Genomic DNA, 16,301 nt, shown 5'->3' with positions numbered 1-16,301 from the left:
GAGCTTCACAGCGTGAAGGAAAAGCAGAAACTGTTGTTCAGCACCTCCAGGAACTCCTTCCTTCAAGACGCTGAGAAAACTATTCCAGGTGACTCTCCCTCATGAAGACACTGAGATTAAAATCTCACCAAGAGTGTGCAGATCTGTCCTCAAAGATAAATGTGATACTTTAAAAGAATCTAAAGAATAAAACATATTCTGGTTTTTGATTACAGAATAATTCTGCATGTGTTCCTGTAGAGCTTTAATATAGTCTTCAATATTAAATTTACTAAGTAAAAAAACACAAAAAGAAAGAAAACAGTGAATGAGAAACCTTTGACACTAGTGAAGACATTAGGCATCCTATATTAGCGATCTGCAGGCAAGCAGTCTCTGCCTTTCTGATATTTTTCTTGGCCTGACACTTCTGGGCTTAACAAGTCCCTGTGCTCTTCCATTTCCTTACTATGTTCCTCACAGTGGAAACTGACAGGTTAAATCTCTGAAACATTTTTTTGTATCCTTCCCCTGAACAACTATGTTGAACAATCTTTGTTTTTAGATCATTTGAGAGTTGTTTTGATGAGTTGTTTGGAGAACAACTTGCAATTGGTCACCTTAAATACCTTTTCACATGATTGGATACACCTGGCTATGAAGTTCAAAGCTCAATGAGGTTACCAAACCAATTTTGTGCTTCAGTAAGTCAGTAAAAAGTAGTTAGGAGTATTCAAATCAATAAAATGATAAGGGTGCCCATACTTTTGCACCGGTCAAATTTTGGTTTAATGCATATTGCACATTTTCTGTTAGTACAATAAACCTCATTTCAATCCTGAAATATTACTGTGTCCATCAGTTATTAGATATATCAAACTGAAATGGCTGTTGAAAACACCCAAATATTTAGAACTAAAAATGATTAAGATTAATAGGGGTGCCCAAACTTTTTCATATGACTGTATATTCACAAGCACTGTTGCTATTTAAATGACACATCTACAAGATGTGAAAACAGACTTTTGATGGATATAAGTTTGCAATAAGCATTGTACAAGAAAGGGTCTCTTGAATCATTACAACATTTTTTTACAACCTCTTTAAGCATAAAATATAAAAAATATATTTATATTTAACAACCTATTAAGTAGTGACAATTAATAATTATTTGAGACATTGTTTAACCATTTAACAATGTTTATTTCTGCCAAAAATACTGTTATTTGTGACTCTTATTGTACAGTGTCACCCAAGTATAGCCTGTGGAGAGATGATATTGTGTCTCGGCCAATCAGATTAAACTCAGACATAGTAGACGGATAAGAGAGATGGTTCTGCTGCTCCGTCAGGATTAAAGTCAACAAGCAGCTCCAGAGTAATCGCTCCCAAGAGAACCCACCAGTGACTGCTGTGGAATTAGTCAGTTCATTACAAATTCAAGGCATGTCTGAAAACCTTTGCATCTATTATAAATAAGGTCAGCGTAAAACATCACCAATCATTTGTTCTCTGCTGGCTTTATAATAGCAACACAACGTCTTACAAACTTTCCTTAAGAAGAGCATTGAAGGTTGGTCATGGCTGGGTCTTTCAGCATGACAATGACCCGAAATACACAGCCAGGGCCACTAAGGAACATCTTTGTAAGACATGTTTCAAGGTCCTGGAGTGGTCTAGTTATTATTGTTTGTCATGTCCTCCATTTGTGCCAATTCTCCTCCACTTAGGGCTTTTAGATTTTGTCTCTCATAGTTGAATTGTACCTACAATAAAAAAATATACTGTATTTTTTGCAGTATAAATAAGGCGCACCAGATTATAAGGCGCATTATGCTACACAAGTAAAGAACAGGGGTGTTGCCATGTTTTTCTTCTAATTCAATTCATGGCAAGACCTATAAAGCTAAGCTAAGTTAAGTAAACAAAACTACAATTAAAAAAATATATATATATATATATTTTATATATTTATATATTAGCAGCTACTGCTAACCAAAGCGGCTAATGCCACCTGACGGCGCTGCAGGAGTAACCATGAGTGTTTCGCTAGGCCAGGGTGATATTAGCTTGTGGTTCGTCCCACGTAGCTTGTTTTAACAGGGTAAACACTCAAGCTACAGTCCGATCTACTCACCTCTAAACGGTGAAAGAGATGGTGGTTAGCACGATTTGCGGCTAATGCTAGTGCAGCTCCAGCAGTGCTAGCTGGGGTCTAGCGGCTAATGCTGAAGAGCTGAACTGAAATGAAGTGTAATGAGATGAAGTGCTACAGACCATAGACTGTGTATAGCTGGACAGAGCATTGTCTTTTAAAAGTGAAGCCACCACAGGTCGGGCGCCCCCTGCTGTTCGGTTTCAGAAAGCTGTGCAACCCAACCCATCCCGATAGGTTTCAATGGCAAAACAGACAACTTTCAATCACGTTTTTATCTAATATACTGTAATTCTACCTCCATTATTTAAATGCAACAGCTAGTATAACCTCTGCTTATATTGTTAAATTTTTATATCCCCACAGAATTCATTTTTTAAAATGTTATTCAGCTCTATTCAAAAAAGGTGTGGTTAGGTTGTTGAACCCAATTGCAGAACAGCTGATCTCAAAGCAGGTAAACCCGGGAGAAAAGGAAAAAATAAATAAGGAGATAGGTAGCCCAAGAACGGGTGGAAAAACAAAAATGGGCGGAAACTAAAGTCTAGCCAAGCACATAGGGGAGAAATGTAAACAAAAGCTCTCCAGAGAAACTTTTTTCACTATCATTCATTATAGTTAAAACAACCTCATAGGCCAGATGTTTCATGCTATTGCCGAGCCCTGTTGTATACAGAAATCCTACTCACCCAGACAAACAGGAAGAGGACACTGACAGATGGCTAGGGCATCACTGGGAATTGAACACCTGTCTCTTCTAATCAGACGTGAATTAACATATATTGGTGTGTTTATATGAGCGATATGTTTGCCAAGGTTATTAAAAATATCAATATCCATGAAAAATCAGCTCATTCTCACACAAAACACCGCTGCCACTGTTCTATCGGCGTCTCTGCAGCATATCAATGTGATCCACGTCCAGGAATATTCCATTTTCTTTTTCCTATTAAAAACCCAGTCATCTAATTACACCACAATATTGACAAACAAAGACTACAACAAAAACACCACAGCACTCGTATGGAGAGCCAATCTACACCCCCTGTACCTCCTCGCCCCAGGAATATGTAATCACAGCTCTATTGAAGTAGCAGCAGGACGCCTGCCTGCATGAGCAACAGCTTGCTATAGATTGAATAATGAATATATGTGTGTGTGTGTGTCTCTGTGTGTGTGTGTGTCTCTGTGTGTGTATATGTGTGTTTACCTGTGGGCAGGTTACATTCATCATGTGTGTGTGTGTGAACACATTCATACTCTGAGTTACTGCCACCGACACCCCTTAATCAATCCCAGGGGCCCAGCTGTAAACAGGATTTACGGTGTGAAAACAGAGGGGTGATATATCACTCCACGCCTTCTTATCAGCCCCATCCAGCCCAACCAGCACTAAACAGGCCTCTGGGGAGGATCACTCATTTCTATGGGAATCAGGACCCGACTGACCATCGCTGACCATCGCTGACGACCTCCACTGCTCTGTCTAAACAGAAGATACCCCCAACACTCGATGCCATTGTCAGAATTAAATAGCTTTATAAAACACACAGTTCCGGATTTCGCACCTGATTGGCTGAGCCATGTTTAAAGCACTCCATATACACACAAACACACATGACTGCGTGCATCAAGTGAATTGTGCTATAAGGTTGCTTGGCAACCACGGCTTCCCATCCATTAAAAAAACATGTGCAATTATTGTGGCCTGGAGGAAAAGGGAGGCAGCAGGTGGGAGATGTATTGAGGCACATGACATTTATTTATTTATTTATTTATATTGGAAGCACCACATCAACCACTTAGGGCACTATCTAACACCCTGCTCAAGGTGCATTACAATGGCCTTCGACTGCATTGTTGAAATAGCAAAGGTGCTTGTGAATATATCTACACAGATATCTAGACAGATTTGCGCACTGGTCTCAAAATGTGTCAAAAAAAATGGTTCAGGTAAATTTCTGGCATATTGCTATCTTGGCACTGGAAAACACAGGTGCGCCACTGACTGAATACAAGTTAGACAACAGTCATCAGTCAGCTGTTCATTCTGTTCATTATTCTGGGAGACAAAATCAATTGGCAATCAACTGGAAAGCAAGAAACCACTCAAAGAACTGGAACTTTCAACTTCGTAACATCTACTCGAGGTACCACAGCAACCACTTGGGACAGCATGTTAACCACTTAGAAAGAATAGCAACAAAGAGCAATCTATTAGGTTGCTTGGCAACCACAGCTTCCTATCCATTAAAAAACAGGTGCAATTATTGTGGCCTGGCCATGTGACCTAAAAGAAAAGGGAGGCAGCAGTGGGAGATGTATTGAGGCACATAACATAATAATTATTTTGGAAGCACCACATCACTATCTTTCCCACCTCTGCGAAGGTGCGTTACAATGCTCATTGCTATCTTACACCCTGCAGTCTATTTGCATGACCTCCACCTGCATTGTTTAAATAGCAACGATGCCTGTGAATATAAATTCAAATTCAAATTCAAAGTTGCTTTATTAGCATGACAAATATTCACATTTGTATTGCCAAAGCTGTGATTAACAAATATATATATTTTTCCTGACAAAATATAACATAAGATAACTGAATATATCTATCCAGATTTGCGCATTGGTCTCAAAATGCAGTGTGTACAGGTACATTTCTGGTGTATTGCTATCTTGGCAACGGTAAACACAGGTGCACCACTGACTGAATACAACCTAGACAACAGTCATCAGTCAGCTGTTCATTCTGTTCATTTTTCTGGGAGACAAAATCAATTGGCAATCAACTGGAAAGCAAGAAACCACTCAAGGAACTGGAACTTTCAATTTCATAACATCTACTTGAGGTACCACAGCAACCACTTGGGACAGCATATTACCCATTAGGAAAATATAGCAACAAAATAAATTAATCTACCAACCACCAAGCACAACACTAGCAACCTCCTGACACACAAAATGCCAAACAATATAAAAAATCACCCTTGTAACCACCCAGAAACATCATAGCAACCACCTGGGGAACCACAAAACCATGAAGGCAACAAGCTTCCGAAACAGCATAACATCTACCACAAAAACTGCAACTACACAGCAATACTGCCGCAATCTCTTCGGACAGCACAACAACTTCCTAACAACCCCACAGAAACCACCTAGAAACAGCACCCTAGAAGCCACCTGAGAACTAACTTAGCTGCACAATCATGGTAGTGTAATTTTTTTCTCCAAAAATGTGGTACAACGCTGGTGGTCTAGACCCACTGTGCCCAATTATAGTGTCTCCACTGATCTCTCACACTTTCTTATCCAAGTTTTGGAGGGAAAGCAGACAGCAGGGAAGCTGCAGGGTGAGGAGTGGAGATGAGTGGAGAGATACAGAGGAAGAACGAGCGCTGAGGACTGGGGTGAGAGCTCAGGGCGGAGATAAGATACGGATTTAGTTCAGAAAATGCTTCCCTCTCAGCAGGTTTCCGCTATCGCAGAGGTGAATGTCTGCATGTAGAGGCGTTCCACGAGGGGATCCTCTCTGAAAACCACTTCCTGAAGGCACTAAGGCGAGGCCAGAACATCTCTGAAGGGCCAGACCTGACTGTCGATCAAGTTTCCTCAGAGGATCTCGAACAGGGTTACTTGCCCATCTACTGGACTGGGATTAAGGAAAAATTTAAAAAGATGACCTCAGTGTACACATTCTCATTCAGTGTTTTTATTTTTATTTTTTCCTACATTGTAAATGATTACTGCAGTCATTCATACTATGAAGGAACACATAACAGGGTTCATACATGTTTTAACCAATACATTTCCATGATTTTTTAAAGGAACATTTTATATAAATATACTGTACTTTCATTTCTTTCAAGCATTTTTTTCTTCACTTCAGTTGAGTAGTTGTTGCTTCTCATAATATGAATTAGAACATTACTCAAATATTCACTATTCACTGTATACCTGTAACTCTACCTCTTCACTTCTTTACTTTAACTGATGCTCTCAAACACTTTATTAAGAGACAAGAAATTCAAGTAATTAACTCTTGATGAGTTCAGCACAGCTGTTAACTGAAAGCCTGAATTCCAGCTGACTCTACCTCATAAAGCTGACTTTGTTCAAAGCACAGTTTCTAAGCTTACTACATGATTTGTCATTCATAGTCATAGTCATCCAGATTATGTTCATTCATAGTCTGGATGACTTCATTATTCTTTTACAATGTAGAAAAAAAAAAAAAAACATTGCATAAGAAGGTGTGTCCAAATAAGGTGATGCCACTTTGATTTGAGAATCGCCTGTTCGTGTCCCAGATCATGCTGCTTCACCATCAGCAGCTGGAGCCTTAGAGAGAGCACAATTGGCTTGCACTTTCCTCCAAATAAACTGTATACACACCCTGATGCTGCATCACCGGCAGGTGGAAAAGAGGCTGGGTCTGACTTCACATGTGTCGGAGGAGGCATGTTTTACTCTTCACCCTCCTGGTGTTGGGGGCATTACTACTGCTAATGAGTGGGTTCTGTAGTAAGCCTTTCAAATTAGTGAGAACATGGGATAAAATTAGAAATAAAATAAAAAAACTCTTTAAAAGGATGGTGTTGGTAGGCTACAAACATCTGCTACGTTCTTGCTGGAGTGTGTGTGTGGGGGGGGGGGTGACGTGTGCAGGTGTGATGGACCACAGTATAAACCAATAAGGTGTCAGAATGATATATGTTTATACTTCTCTACAAGTTCTAATGCGTAAAGTACTAAAGACAAAATAATATAATGATGGAAAAAAATTACAAGTGGAAACTTTAGAGATTTCCGTTCTTAACATGTTCTTAAATGTTAAATGTAGCAAAATGTAAATATATTAAAAAAGATTTACTAGTCTACATACATCTGCTATGTTCCTGCTGGAGTGTGGGGGGGGGGGGGGGGGTGCAGGTGTGATGGATCACAGTATAAACCAATAGGGTGTCGGAATGGTATAGGTTTATGCTTCTCTACGTCCAATCACAATCAGATTCACTCTATCTGGATGGAGAGATTTATCTGGATAGGGGTTTTACTGAACGATGAGAAGCCGGAATGAAAACGAGCTGAAATGAAATAGGAGTAACAAGGCTGTTTTTAAAATGTAAGTAAGTAGAAAGTTCAGATAATTGTGAAAAATGTAAGAAGTCACTCCAATAAAGTATAGAAAACCAAAATTTCTACTTTAATAGTGAAGTAATGAAGTATTTGTACTTCGTCTGGTTCCGGTCAATGTTATTAAGGACTGCTGAATATAGATGATATATCTAAATGCCGTCATGACAGCATTACCAACTTCATTCTCCAAAAACTTCAGCTCATCTCAAAGTGCCACCAGCTACAGCATTCACGCTGCGCCACCTCCGGCTAACTGGGTCACATCGCTCCATGTCACCAGGCTGGTCTGTGGCCGATGCTGCAGGAACCATGCTGGAACCGGAGAGCTCGGTGTCCCACTTTAAAAAATCATCAAAGTCTGAAACTGAGTGAAGGAGGAACGAGGCTGTCACGGTGTGTGGTGTTAAGGAGTGAGATATGGGCATGAGCTGGACTGAAGGCCTGTGGTTTTAAATGTCATCTGGCACTGTGGGTGAAATACTGGTGAGACATTGGAGGCTGGTGTGGTCCACTTGGGAGATAGCCGCCTAAATTATCACTCTTTGAAGATACCTCAGACAATGGGAAGGACTTCAAATGAGCAAGAACCTCGGCAGACATCATAACATCCAGTGTCCACGTGAAAAGTTCCTTATATTCTTTAAAAGGCTCTGTTCTTACAGACTGAATCTGAATTGAACACTACCTGTAATTATTTTTTTATTTTTTCAGATTAATTTTAACTTCCACTTTCTACATTTTCACACAATTATCTGAACTTTATCCTCCTTACATTTTAAAAACAGCCTCGACACTCCTATTTCATTTTAGTTTTTTTTTTTCATTTCAGCTTCTCATCGTTCAATAAAACCCTTATCCAGATAAATCTCTCCATCCAGACCCATAGAGTGAATCTGATTGTGATTGGATGTAGAGAAGTATAAACATATACCGTTCTGACACCCTATTGGTTTATACTGTGGTCCATCACACCTGCACAGGTTACATAGCAGATGTATGTAGACTAGTATGAAGATGATCCGTGCAGAGACTCAAGAGAACTCCAGTCCAACTAAGCTTGAACTTTAATATATTTACATTCTACAAAAATACATTCATTTACAACCAGCATATATGCAGCTGAAACAGGGAGGAGCCTAGTGCATTCCAAATTTATCAACATTAACATTTTAATATAACATTATAGTCATTATGGCTTTTAGAAAAATGTGTTTTAGGGAGGTGCACCATAGCACTGAGGTGCACTGTGGTGGGGCCTAAGCTTTTGTAATTAATAGCTGTATTTTTTCCTTTTATATCACTTTTACTTTTATACTTTAAGTAGTTTTGAAAACAGTACTTTTACACTTTTACTCAAATAATAAAAAGCTTGAGTTGATACTTCAAATTCTACAGAAGTATTTTAAACCATAATCAAAGGTGATAAACTAGATGACTTCGGAAAAAAAAATCTGCTCGTATTAAAATATTAAGGAATGAAATTTATAAAGTGTCCACCTGTAATTTTCCTTTAGTTTTAATTTTGTCTTTAGTACTTCATCCACTAGAACTTGTATCTAAGCTACACTTCAGGTCTTTACTCTGAGAACTGTAGTAAAACCAAGGGGAATGCCACAAGTTATGCTAACATATCAACCAACAGTCACCAACCGTTTACTTCAGTTTTTGCATTATAATTAGAATTAATAGATAAATAAGGTGGTAAACACTGTAGTTCACTGCTTGGTACTCTTGTTGTTTTCCTCTGCTTCAATCTTTCTCAGATTCTCAGTAGGAAAACTGTATTAACCAGAAACAATCTAACTAAAAATCTTACCTAAACATACTAACTTACAGACTGCAAACGACAGGTGAGGAACAATTGGTAAAAGATATGACAAGTGCTGTATATCTGTGTATTACACCTCTAGCCTACTGTCTAAGTCCATTTTTTGTTAGCATCGTTAGCCTAGCATCTCCCTTTGTTAACAAAAGAAAGAGATTCTTAGAAACCAACATTTTCATTGCTACTCTGCCTTATGCCATAACACAAGGAGTGTGAGGACTAGAACATGCCTCCTCCGATACATGTAAAGTCAGACTCCACCTCTTTTTGAACTGCTGCTGATGCAGCATTGGCGAGTAGCATCACAGTGTGCTCGGAGGAAAGCGCAGCGACTCGGTTCTGATACATCAGCTCACAGATAGACGCCCAGTGCTGATCGTCAAGAAAGAGGGAAATAGTGCCATCTACCTACTTAGAGAGAGCAAGGCCAGTTGTGCTCTCTCAGGGCTCCAGCAGCTGATGGCAAGCTGAATGACCGGGATTTAAACCACTCTGATATCCTGATCACATAGTGGCAGCGCTTTAGACTGGTGGATCACTTGGTGCCCAGAAACCATACATATCTTAACTAATTGACTAAATCTGAGGTCAGAGATCAATACTAATCCGAATATTATAATTTGTAATATTTAATATATTCATACAGGCCTCTTGTTGACTCTCTGAGCTCCTTATTGACTCTGTTCTGATAGAATCTGATCTAAAGCTCATTGCATTGCTGTGATCTCGGGCTGATGGAGGGACTGTGGCAGGCGAGCGAAGAGGCAAAATGACTGAGTGACAATGACGGACAGGCAGATGAACAGGGGGCGACATACTCACTTCTTATTGGCTGAACGTCTTCCATATAGATCCACTGTTATTGTGGTTGCAGTGTTTTCTGGCGCTTGGTTCTAGACAGTGACATGATGGCCAGTGAAACATTTAGAGTACAATCCACTCTGCCAGGCTCTCAGAGCATGTCAATACTACACACACACACACACACACACACACACACACACACACACACACACACTCTCACTGTTGCACATATGCCAGACTGGAGAGGACTCAGCTGCAGCCTCCCAAACCAATTAAGCTCTGCTCATTAATGGACACAAATGGACGGGGCAGTAGGTGGACATCTTAATTACAGCTCAACACTGAGGCAAGCTTTCATTCCAGCCCATGAAAGCCCCCAGAAGCCCCCTGAAGCCCCATTCAAACCCATAAAACCTATTCTAATATGTACTGTGTCTTCATCTATCTCAGTTCACTCAGGTAGAGCCACAGTCTCTCCTTAGGGGGAATATTAATAACACTCTAAATACAGTGGCATGAGCATCCCTGATCATTTTCATAATTTCCATTGGTTGTTTGGGTAAGTAACTTTAGATAAATACATATAGCAAACATATAGCAGACCAGCACAGTGATATATGAGAAGTGAAATGAAGTTTATAGGATTTACAGAATGTGTGCAATAGTTCTTTAAACAAAATTAGGCAGGTGCATAAATTTGAGCACCCCAACAGAAAAAAATACATTAATATAACAATTAGTAGATCCTCCTTTTTATCAGAAATAGCATCCTCTAAACTCTTCCTATAGCTTCCAATGAGAGTCTGGCTTCAGCTTTGGATTATTCTTCTTTATAAATCATCTCCAGTTCAGTCAGGTTTGATGATTTCCAAGCATAAACAGCCCACTTTAAATCACACCACAGATTTACAATAATATTCAGGTCTGGATTAAGACTGAGATGATCTGAGATGATCATTCCAGAACGTTGTACTTGTTCCTCTGCATAAAAGCTTTAGTAGATTTTGAGCAGAGTTTAGTGTTTAGTGTTTAGGGTCGTTGTCTTGTTGAAGTATCCAGCCCTGGCGCTTCAACTTCAACTTTCTCACTGATTCTTAAACATTCTTCTAAAGAATCTGCAGATATTGGCTGGAATCCATGTGACCCTCAACTTTAACCATACTCCCAGTACCTGCACTGATCACACAGCCCCACAGCATGATGAACACCACCAAATTTTAATTTAATAATGCATTATATGACATGCATAATACCTTATAATAACTGAAATAAGCTTGTATAATTGCTCATAAGTACTTACAGCAACGTTCATAACACATTAAAAACTACAAGTATAAGGGTTTATAAAGAAACGGTGTATACTGCCTTATAACATCTGTTCATAAGAACATTGTACAATGTAGTGTTGTAATGCACTATAACACAGATTTGGTATATTTCGGTATAATGCATTAGTGTTGTCATATGCTTTTTAAACGTGAAGTAAATTTTATTATGCCTCACTGTAATGTCTTATAGAGCATTATGAGTGCTCTTTATTGGTCAAATTGGATCAAATTTACTTCACATTTAAAAAGCATATGAAAATTCACTTCACTTAAAGTCAGTAATGACTGTATATAAGGCGTATATAAGGCTTTATAATGTGTAACACACATTTATAAAAGCCTAATTTAAGAAATCATAGCTGCATATTATAACGCATTATACCTGTAATGGGGTGGAGTGCTACAGGTAGGTGGCACTCCAGCCCAGAGAGTTGTAGAACCCAATGGCAGAACAGTAGATCTCAAAGCAGGTAAACCCAAGAGAAAGGAAAATAATAATAATAATAATAATAATAATAATAATAATAATAATAATAACAATATATTGTTAATATATATTATTGTTAATATATATTAATAGGATATATAGTAATATTATAAATATATGAATCTTATTATTAAACCCCGTTCCACGCGGGGATTGAACTCAGGCTGTCACGGTCGCAGCCCAATGCTCTAACCGCTGCACCAGCGAGCGGATTGGGATGCGGCCGCTTTATTCGCCCTTAAAGAGCTTCCGCCGAAGGGGCGGAGCAACGAAAACGGGCGGAGAGTAAAAACGTGTGGAAAACAAAAGCCACGCCTAGCGTGCGTGAAAGTGAGGGGGAGAAAACGTAAACAAGGATTGCCGGAAGCGGAGCTACCTCTTCTGTGACGAGGTGAAGGATTAACTAAACAAAAGGGCTTCCAAGGAAAACAAAACTGAACTAAGGTGCTTATGGATTAAATGCTGTTTCACCAGAGAGGGGAGAAACAGCGAGGGAAAGAGAGAAGGTGAGCATACCGCGTGCCTCGTCTCTGCTACACCCACACACAGACACACACAAAGACTCAGAGAGAGGGACGGCGGAGGAGAGCACACTGCTCTGCTCCACCAGACTAGAGAGAGGGAGATGGCGGCTGGGGAGCTCACTACTCTACACAGCTACACCAAACTCGAAGGGAAACAACGAAGGGAAGAGATAAAGAGCCGGGGCTCGCTCGGAAAACCGGCATAGATTCGCTCTCACGAGCTTCAAAGATCCAGCGCCGAGTGGCTGATTGGCGCTGCTTATAAGGTGTTCAAAGCAGGTGTTGGTAATTAGCCAATCAACCCTCGGCGCTGGCCTGGCACCAGCCCTTACAATACCAAAATATACCAAATCTATGTTATAGTGCATTACAACACTACATTGTACAATGTTTTTATGTTATAAGGCATTATACACTGTTTATTTATAAACCCTTATACTTGTAGTTTAAAATGTGTTATAAATGTCGCTGCAAGTACTTTTGAGCAATTATACAGGCTTATTTATTACAGTCATTATAAGGTATTATGCTTGTCATATAATGCATTATGAATGCATTTATAATGCATTATGAATACAGGGTTCATAGGAAGTGTTACCAAAAAATCTCCTATAAAAAAAAAAATCCCACACTAATCTGAATGACCCTTCAGCAACATGACCTTTCAACATCTGGGAAACACCAGCAGATGTCTGGGATAGTTCTACCATCACTGGAGAACAAATCCGTAGAAACAGGATACAAAGAACAGAAACGCAAGTTTTATTCTGAACAAGCTTTAAAAAGCAACACCGTGTTCACATTACAAAAGTGGCATGTGAACCACAGCTGGCTCATACACTTCCCACATTAATAATCGCCAGTGGAAGGTACAGCGACCCCAAAATAGGCCGAGAGGGGTTTTAAAAGCAATGAGAGAAAAAGAAGAAAAAAAAAATCTCAAGTGTTCCTCCATCAAGCCACGAACATCAAGTTATGAATTTGGCTTATTTCAGTCCAACTGAATCAAAAATAACAGTGAACACTTAAAAACATCCGCTGAACATGCTTCTCCATGGGACTCTGATATAGGCCAGAGTTAAGAGTATAAAAAAAGAAAAACACTCTGACTTTAACCCTTTAATCCCCCACAATCCCATCTGAACACTTTCCTTCCCTTTCCATTCCTTCAGGCTTACATTCAGTTAAACATCTTATTGGTACAGCTCACATTTTACAACGTCAAACACGTACAAAGTACAGCTACATAATCAGCCTAACCACCAGGGATTGATGGGAAAAACCATCCTAAAAACATAAACAACAAAAAAATAAACTGGGCTCAAACAAAAAAAGAACCTGCTTAAGACCAGAACAAGGAAGAACCTCTTTAAGGAACTTATACTTAAAAAGGGAACCTCACTAATAGCACTTTTTTCACTGATGTGGAACCAGAACTATTTTGGTTTGCAAACCTAATTTTAAAACGGTTCGCCGTGTTTCAGTAAGATCATAAAGAAGAATCATTAATTGACAGAAATCCAAAGAGAGAATAACTACAAAGACAATGACTACAAAGATTAAGGAGTTTTTGGTGCAGGACCACCAGGTTCTATAACAGTTTCTTCCCCAATGCCATTAGACTGTTGAACTACTAACACCATATATGCCATCTGTGCACTAGTTATCTACCCTTTTTAACTCTGCAAGTTTTATAACTTTATTTATATGTTATTCCTGCTGCTACCATATAGGTATGTATATTAATGCAGATGTTTATTTATGTATTTATATCATATACCTATATTTAATATTTATGCTGCTACATTTTTACGTTTCTATATATTTAGATACCTTTTACTTACATGTTTAAATCCTGCGATGTCACCTGTGATCACATTCTTCAAATTTAAATCTGTGCTGCTATATAACTCGTTGATATCTTTTTTATATCTAATTCTGTGATATTATGTATCAATAATTTTGTACTTTTTTATTCATCTCTGTATATTTCAGGCAAGCCAAAATGCAACGAAATTTCATTCTGCGTACACTTTAGAGATGGGACCATTCCGATACAATATCAGTATCATAAAACCACAGGATCTACAAACACTAACTAGCACAAACACACCCATCTGTTGGTTAAAAATGCAATTAAATTAGTTTGGAAATACAGTTAGCATCGCTAGTTAGCCGCTAGCCATCTCTATTAAGATCTGCAGTATGTTAGCCTTGCTAGCATTGGGCCGTCAGCTGCAATTCAGTGTTGAGAAGGTATAAAGTAACTTAACTAACTTAACTCAAGTGAACTAAAGCCATAATCCACATCGAGCATCCAACCACAGATCCTAACCACACGAACAAGCATTAGGAAATCAATTTGTTATTAAAAAACAGTGATTAATTCAGCTCGGAAATACAGTTAGCATCGCCGGTTAGCCATTAGCTATTGGAGCTAATACGCTATGCTACGTGTCAAAATTAAAGTCTCCTGCCCAATCAGTGCAAAACATAGTCTAGAGCCCTTTATTTAATATTTAACATTTTTAATATTTAACTTTTTAAAAAAAATATTTAATAAAAATAAAAAAATAATAATTTGAAAGAAAACTATTGTGTGTTTGTATATAAAGTTTGCATGTAAAGACTTTGGAATGCATTTACATGTTCTACCAGAGGAACTGAGAGCTGAATAGGGTTTTTTTTTATAGCTTGTCCATCAGCAGCTATAGAAGCTATAAAACAAGTGAGAATTAAGGTACAAGAGCGAAAAAAATAGAGAGGTTATCATTGCTTTGTTTAAAGTCATGATTTATGATGATTATGCTGATTTATGCAAACCCCCAGTGGTGGTCGCTTAACCATCAGGAAGGCCTGTGGCGCTTCATTTAGAGCGCTAAAGGGCTGCCAAGCTAAAGCTGTGTGATTTAACACACAAAACGACAGTCCTACCGCAGTTAGGAGGAATGCATATAATGTGTCACGGCCACGCCCCTTCAGTAACCTCTCGAGTGGTGCAGCTTTCTGGCAATCACATTAACATGCAAATTATGGGATGGTGGGCAGGGAGCTTTTTCAGTGTGTCTAAAGGCCAGATTCAACTAAAGCAGGTTTAATAAGGTCTGTCTGAAGAGCGCCAGGTCAACAGCTGGACGTATAAACTGGGACAGCAGAGGGCGGAGTCAATTCAACACCAAAAAATGACAAAAGAAGCTGCAAATGCATGAACATACAATGACTTTGCTGGCAACAGTGTGGTAATACCATTATATTAATTGGCAGTAATATAGGATATATGGAGCTCCGCGCAAGATCTCAACTCATGGGTTAAGGATGATACTGAGGAAGATGGCACAAGCTTGTTAATGATATCAAGGGAGCTGGGAGCACAGTTGCCAAGTAAACTATTAGTAACACACTTTATATCATAATAGATTTGAATCCTGCAATACTTACAAAGTTCCTCTGCTAAAGAAGGCTCATGTACAGCCCATCTAAAGGTTGCAAATGAACACCTGAGTGAATCAATGATTCAGAAAAGGCTTGGGAGAATGTGATGTGGTCAGATGAAACCCAAATTGAAAAAATTTGAGCTCTTTGGCATCAACTCGACTGGACATGTTTTGAGGCATGCTGGATATGACTCCACTTGAATGAGAACCTCCTGGTCTCAGCCATAAAACTAAATATTGGTTGTGGATGGGTCTTCCAGCATGACAATGACCCAAAACAGAAGAGTATTAAGAACCTGGCATGAAGAGGAGTGGAAAAAATTCCCCCCGAGACATGTGCAAACCTGGAGGCCAACTACAAGAAACCTCTGACCTCTGACCTGTGCTTGTCAACAAGGATTTCTCCACCAAGTACTAAGTTACATTTTCACCTCATCAAATACAATTATGTAATATTTTTCTTTTCTGATTTTTTTTTTGTTGATATTCTGTGTCTCTTTTTGTTAAAATAAAAAAAAACTAAAAAATAAACCTAAAATGATGAGTGTCTTTGATTTGACCAAATTGAAAACCTCTGGAATATAATCAAGAGTAAGATGGATGATCACAAGCCATTAAACCAA

The 16,301-nt window shown here is 38.9% G+C and overlaps 1 protein-coding gene across 2 annotated transcripts in view; it reads right to left on the bottom strand.

Annotated features, from left to right (window-relative positions):
* Nucleotides 1-16,301, bottom strand: part of LOC111192387 (zinc transporter ZIP11) — a 160,357-nt gene that overhangs the window by 70,539 nt on the left and 73,517 nt on the right. The window lies entirely within an intron of this gene.

This window comes from Astyanax mexicanus, chromosome 15 (assembly GCF_023375975.1).
Source record: "Astyanax mexicanus isolate ESR-SI-001 chromosome 15, AstMex3_surface, whole genome shotgun sequence".
Classification (NCBI taxonomy): Eukaryota; Metazoa; Chordata; class Actinopteri; order Characiformes; family Acestrorhamphidae; genus Astyanax; species Astyanax mexicanus.
The sequence above is the reverse complement of the archived record's forward strand: the minus strand, read 5'-3'. Positions and strand labels throughout refer to the sequence as shown.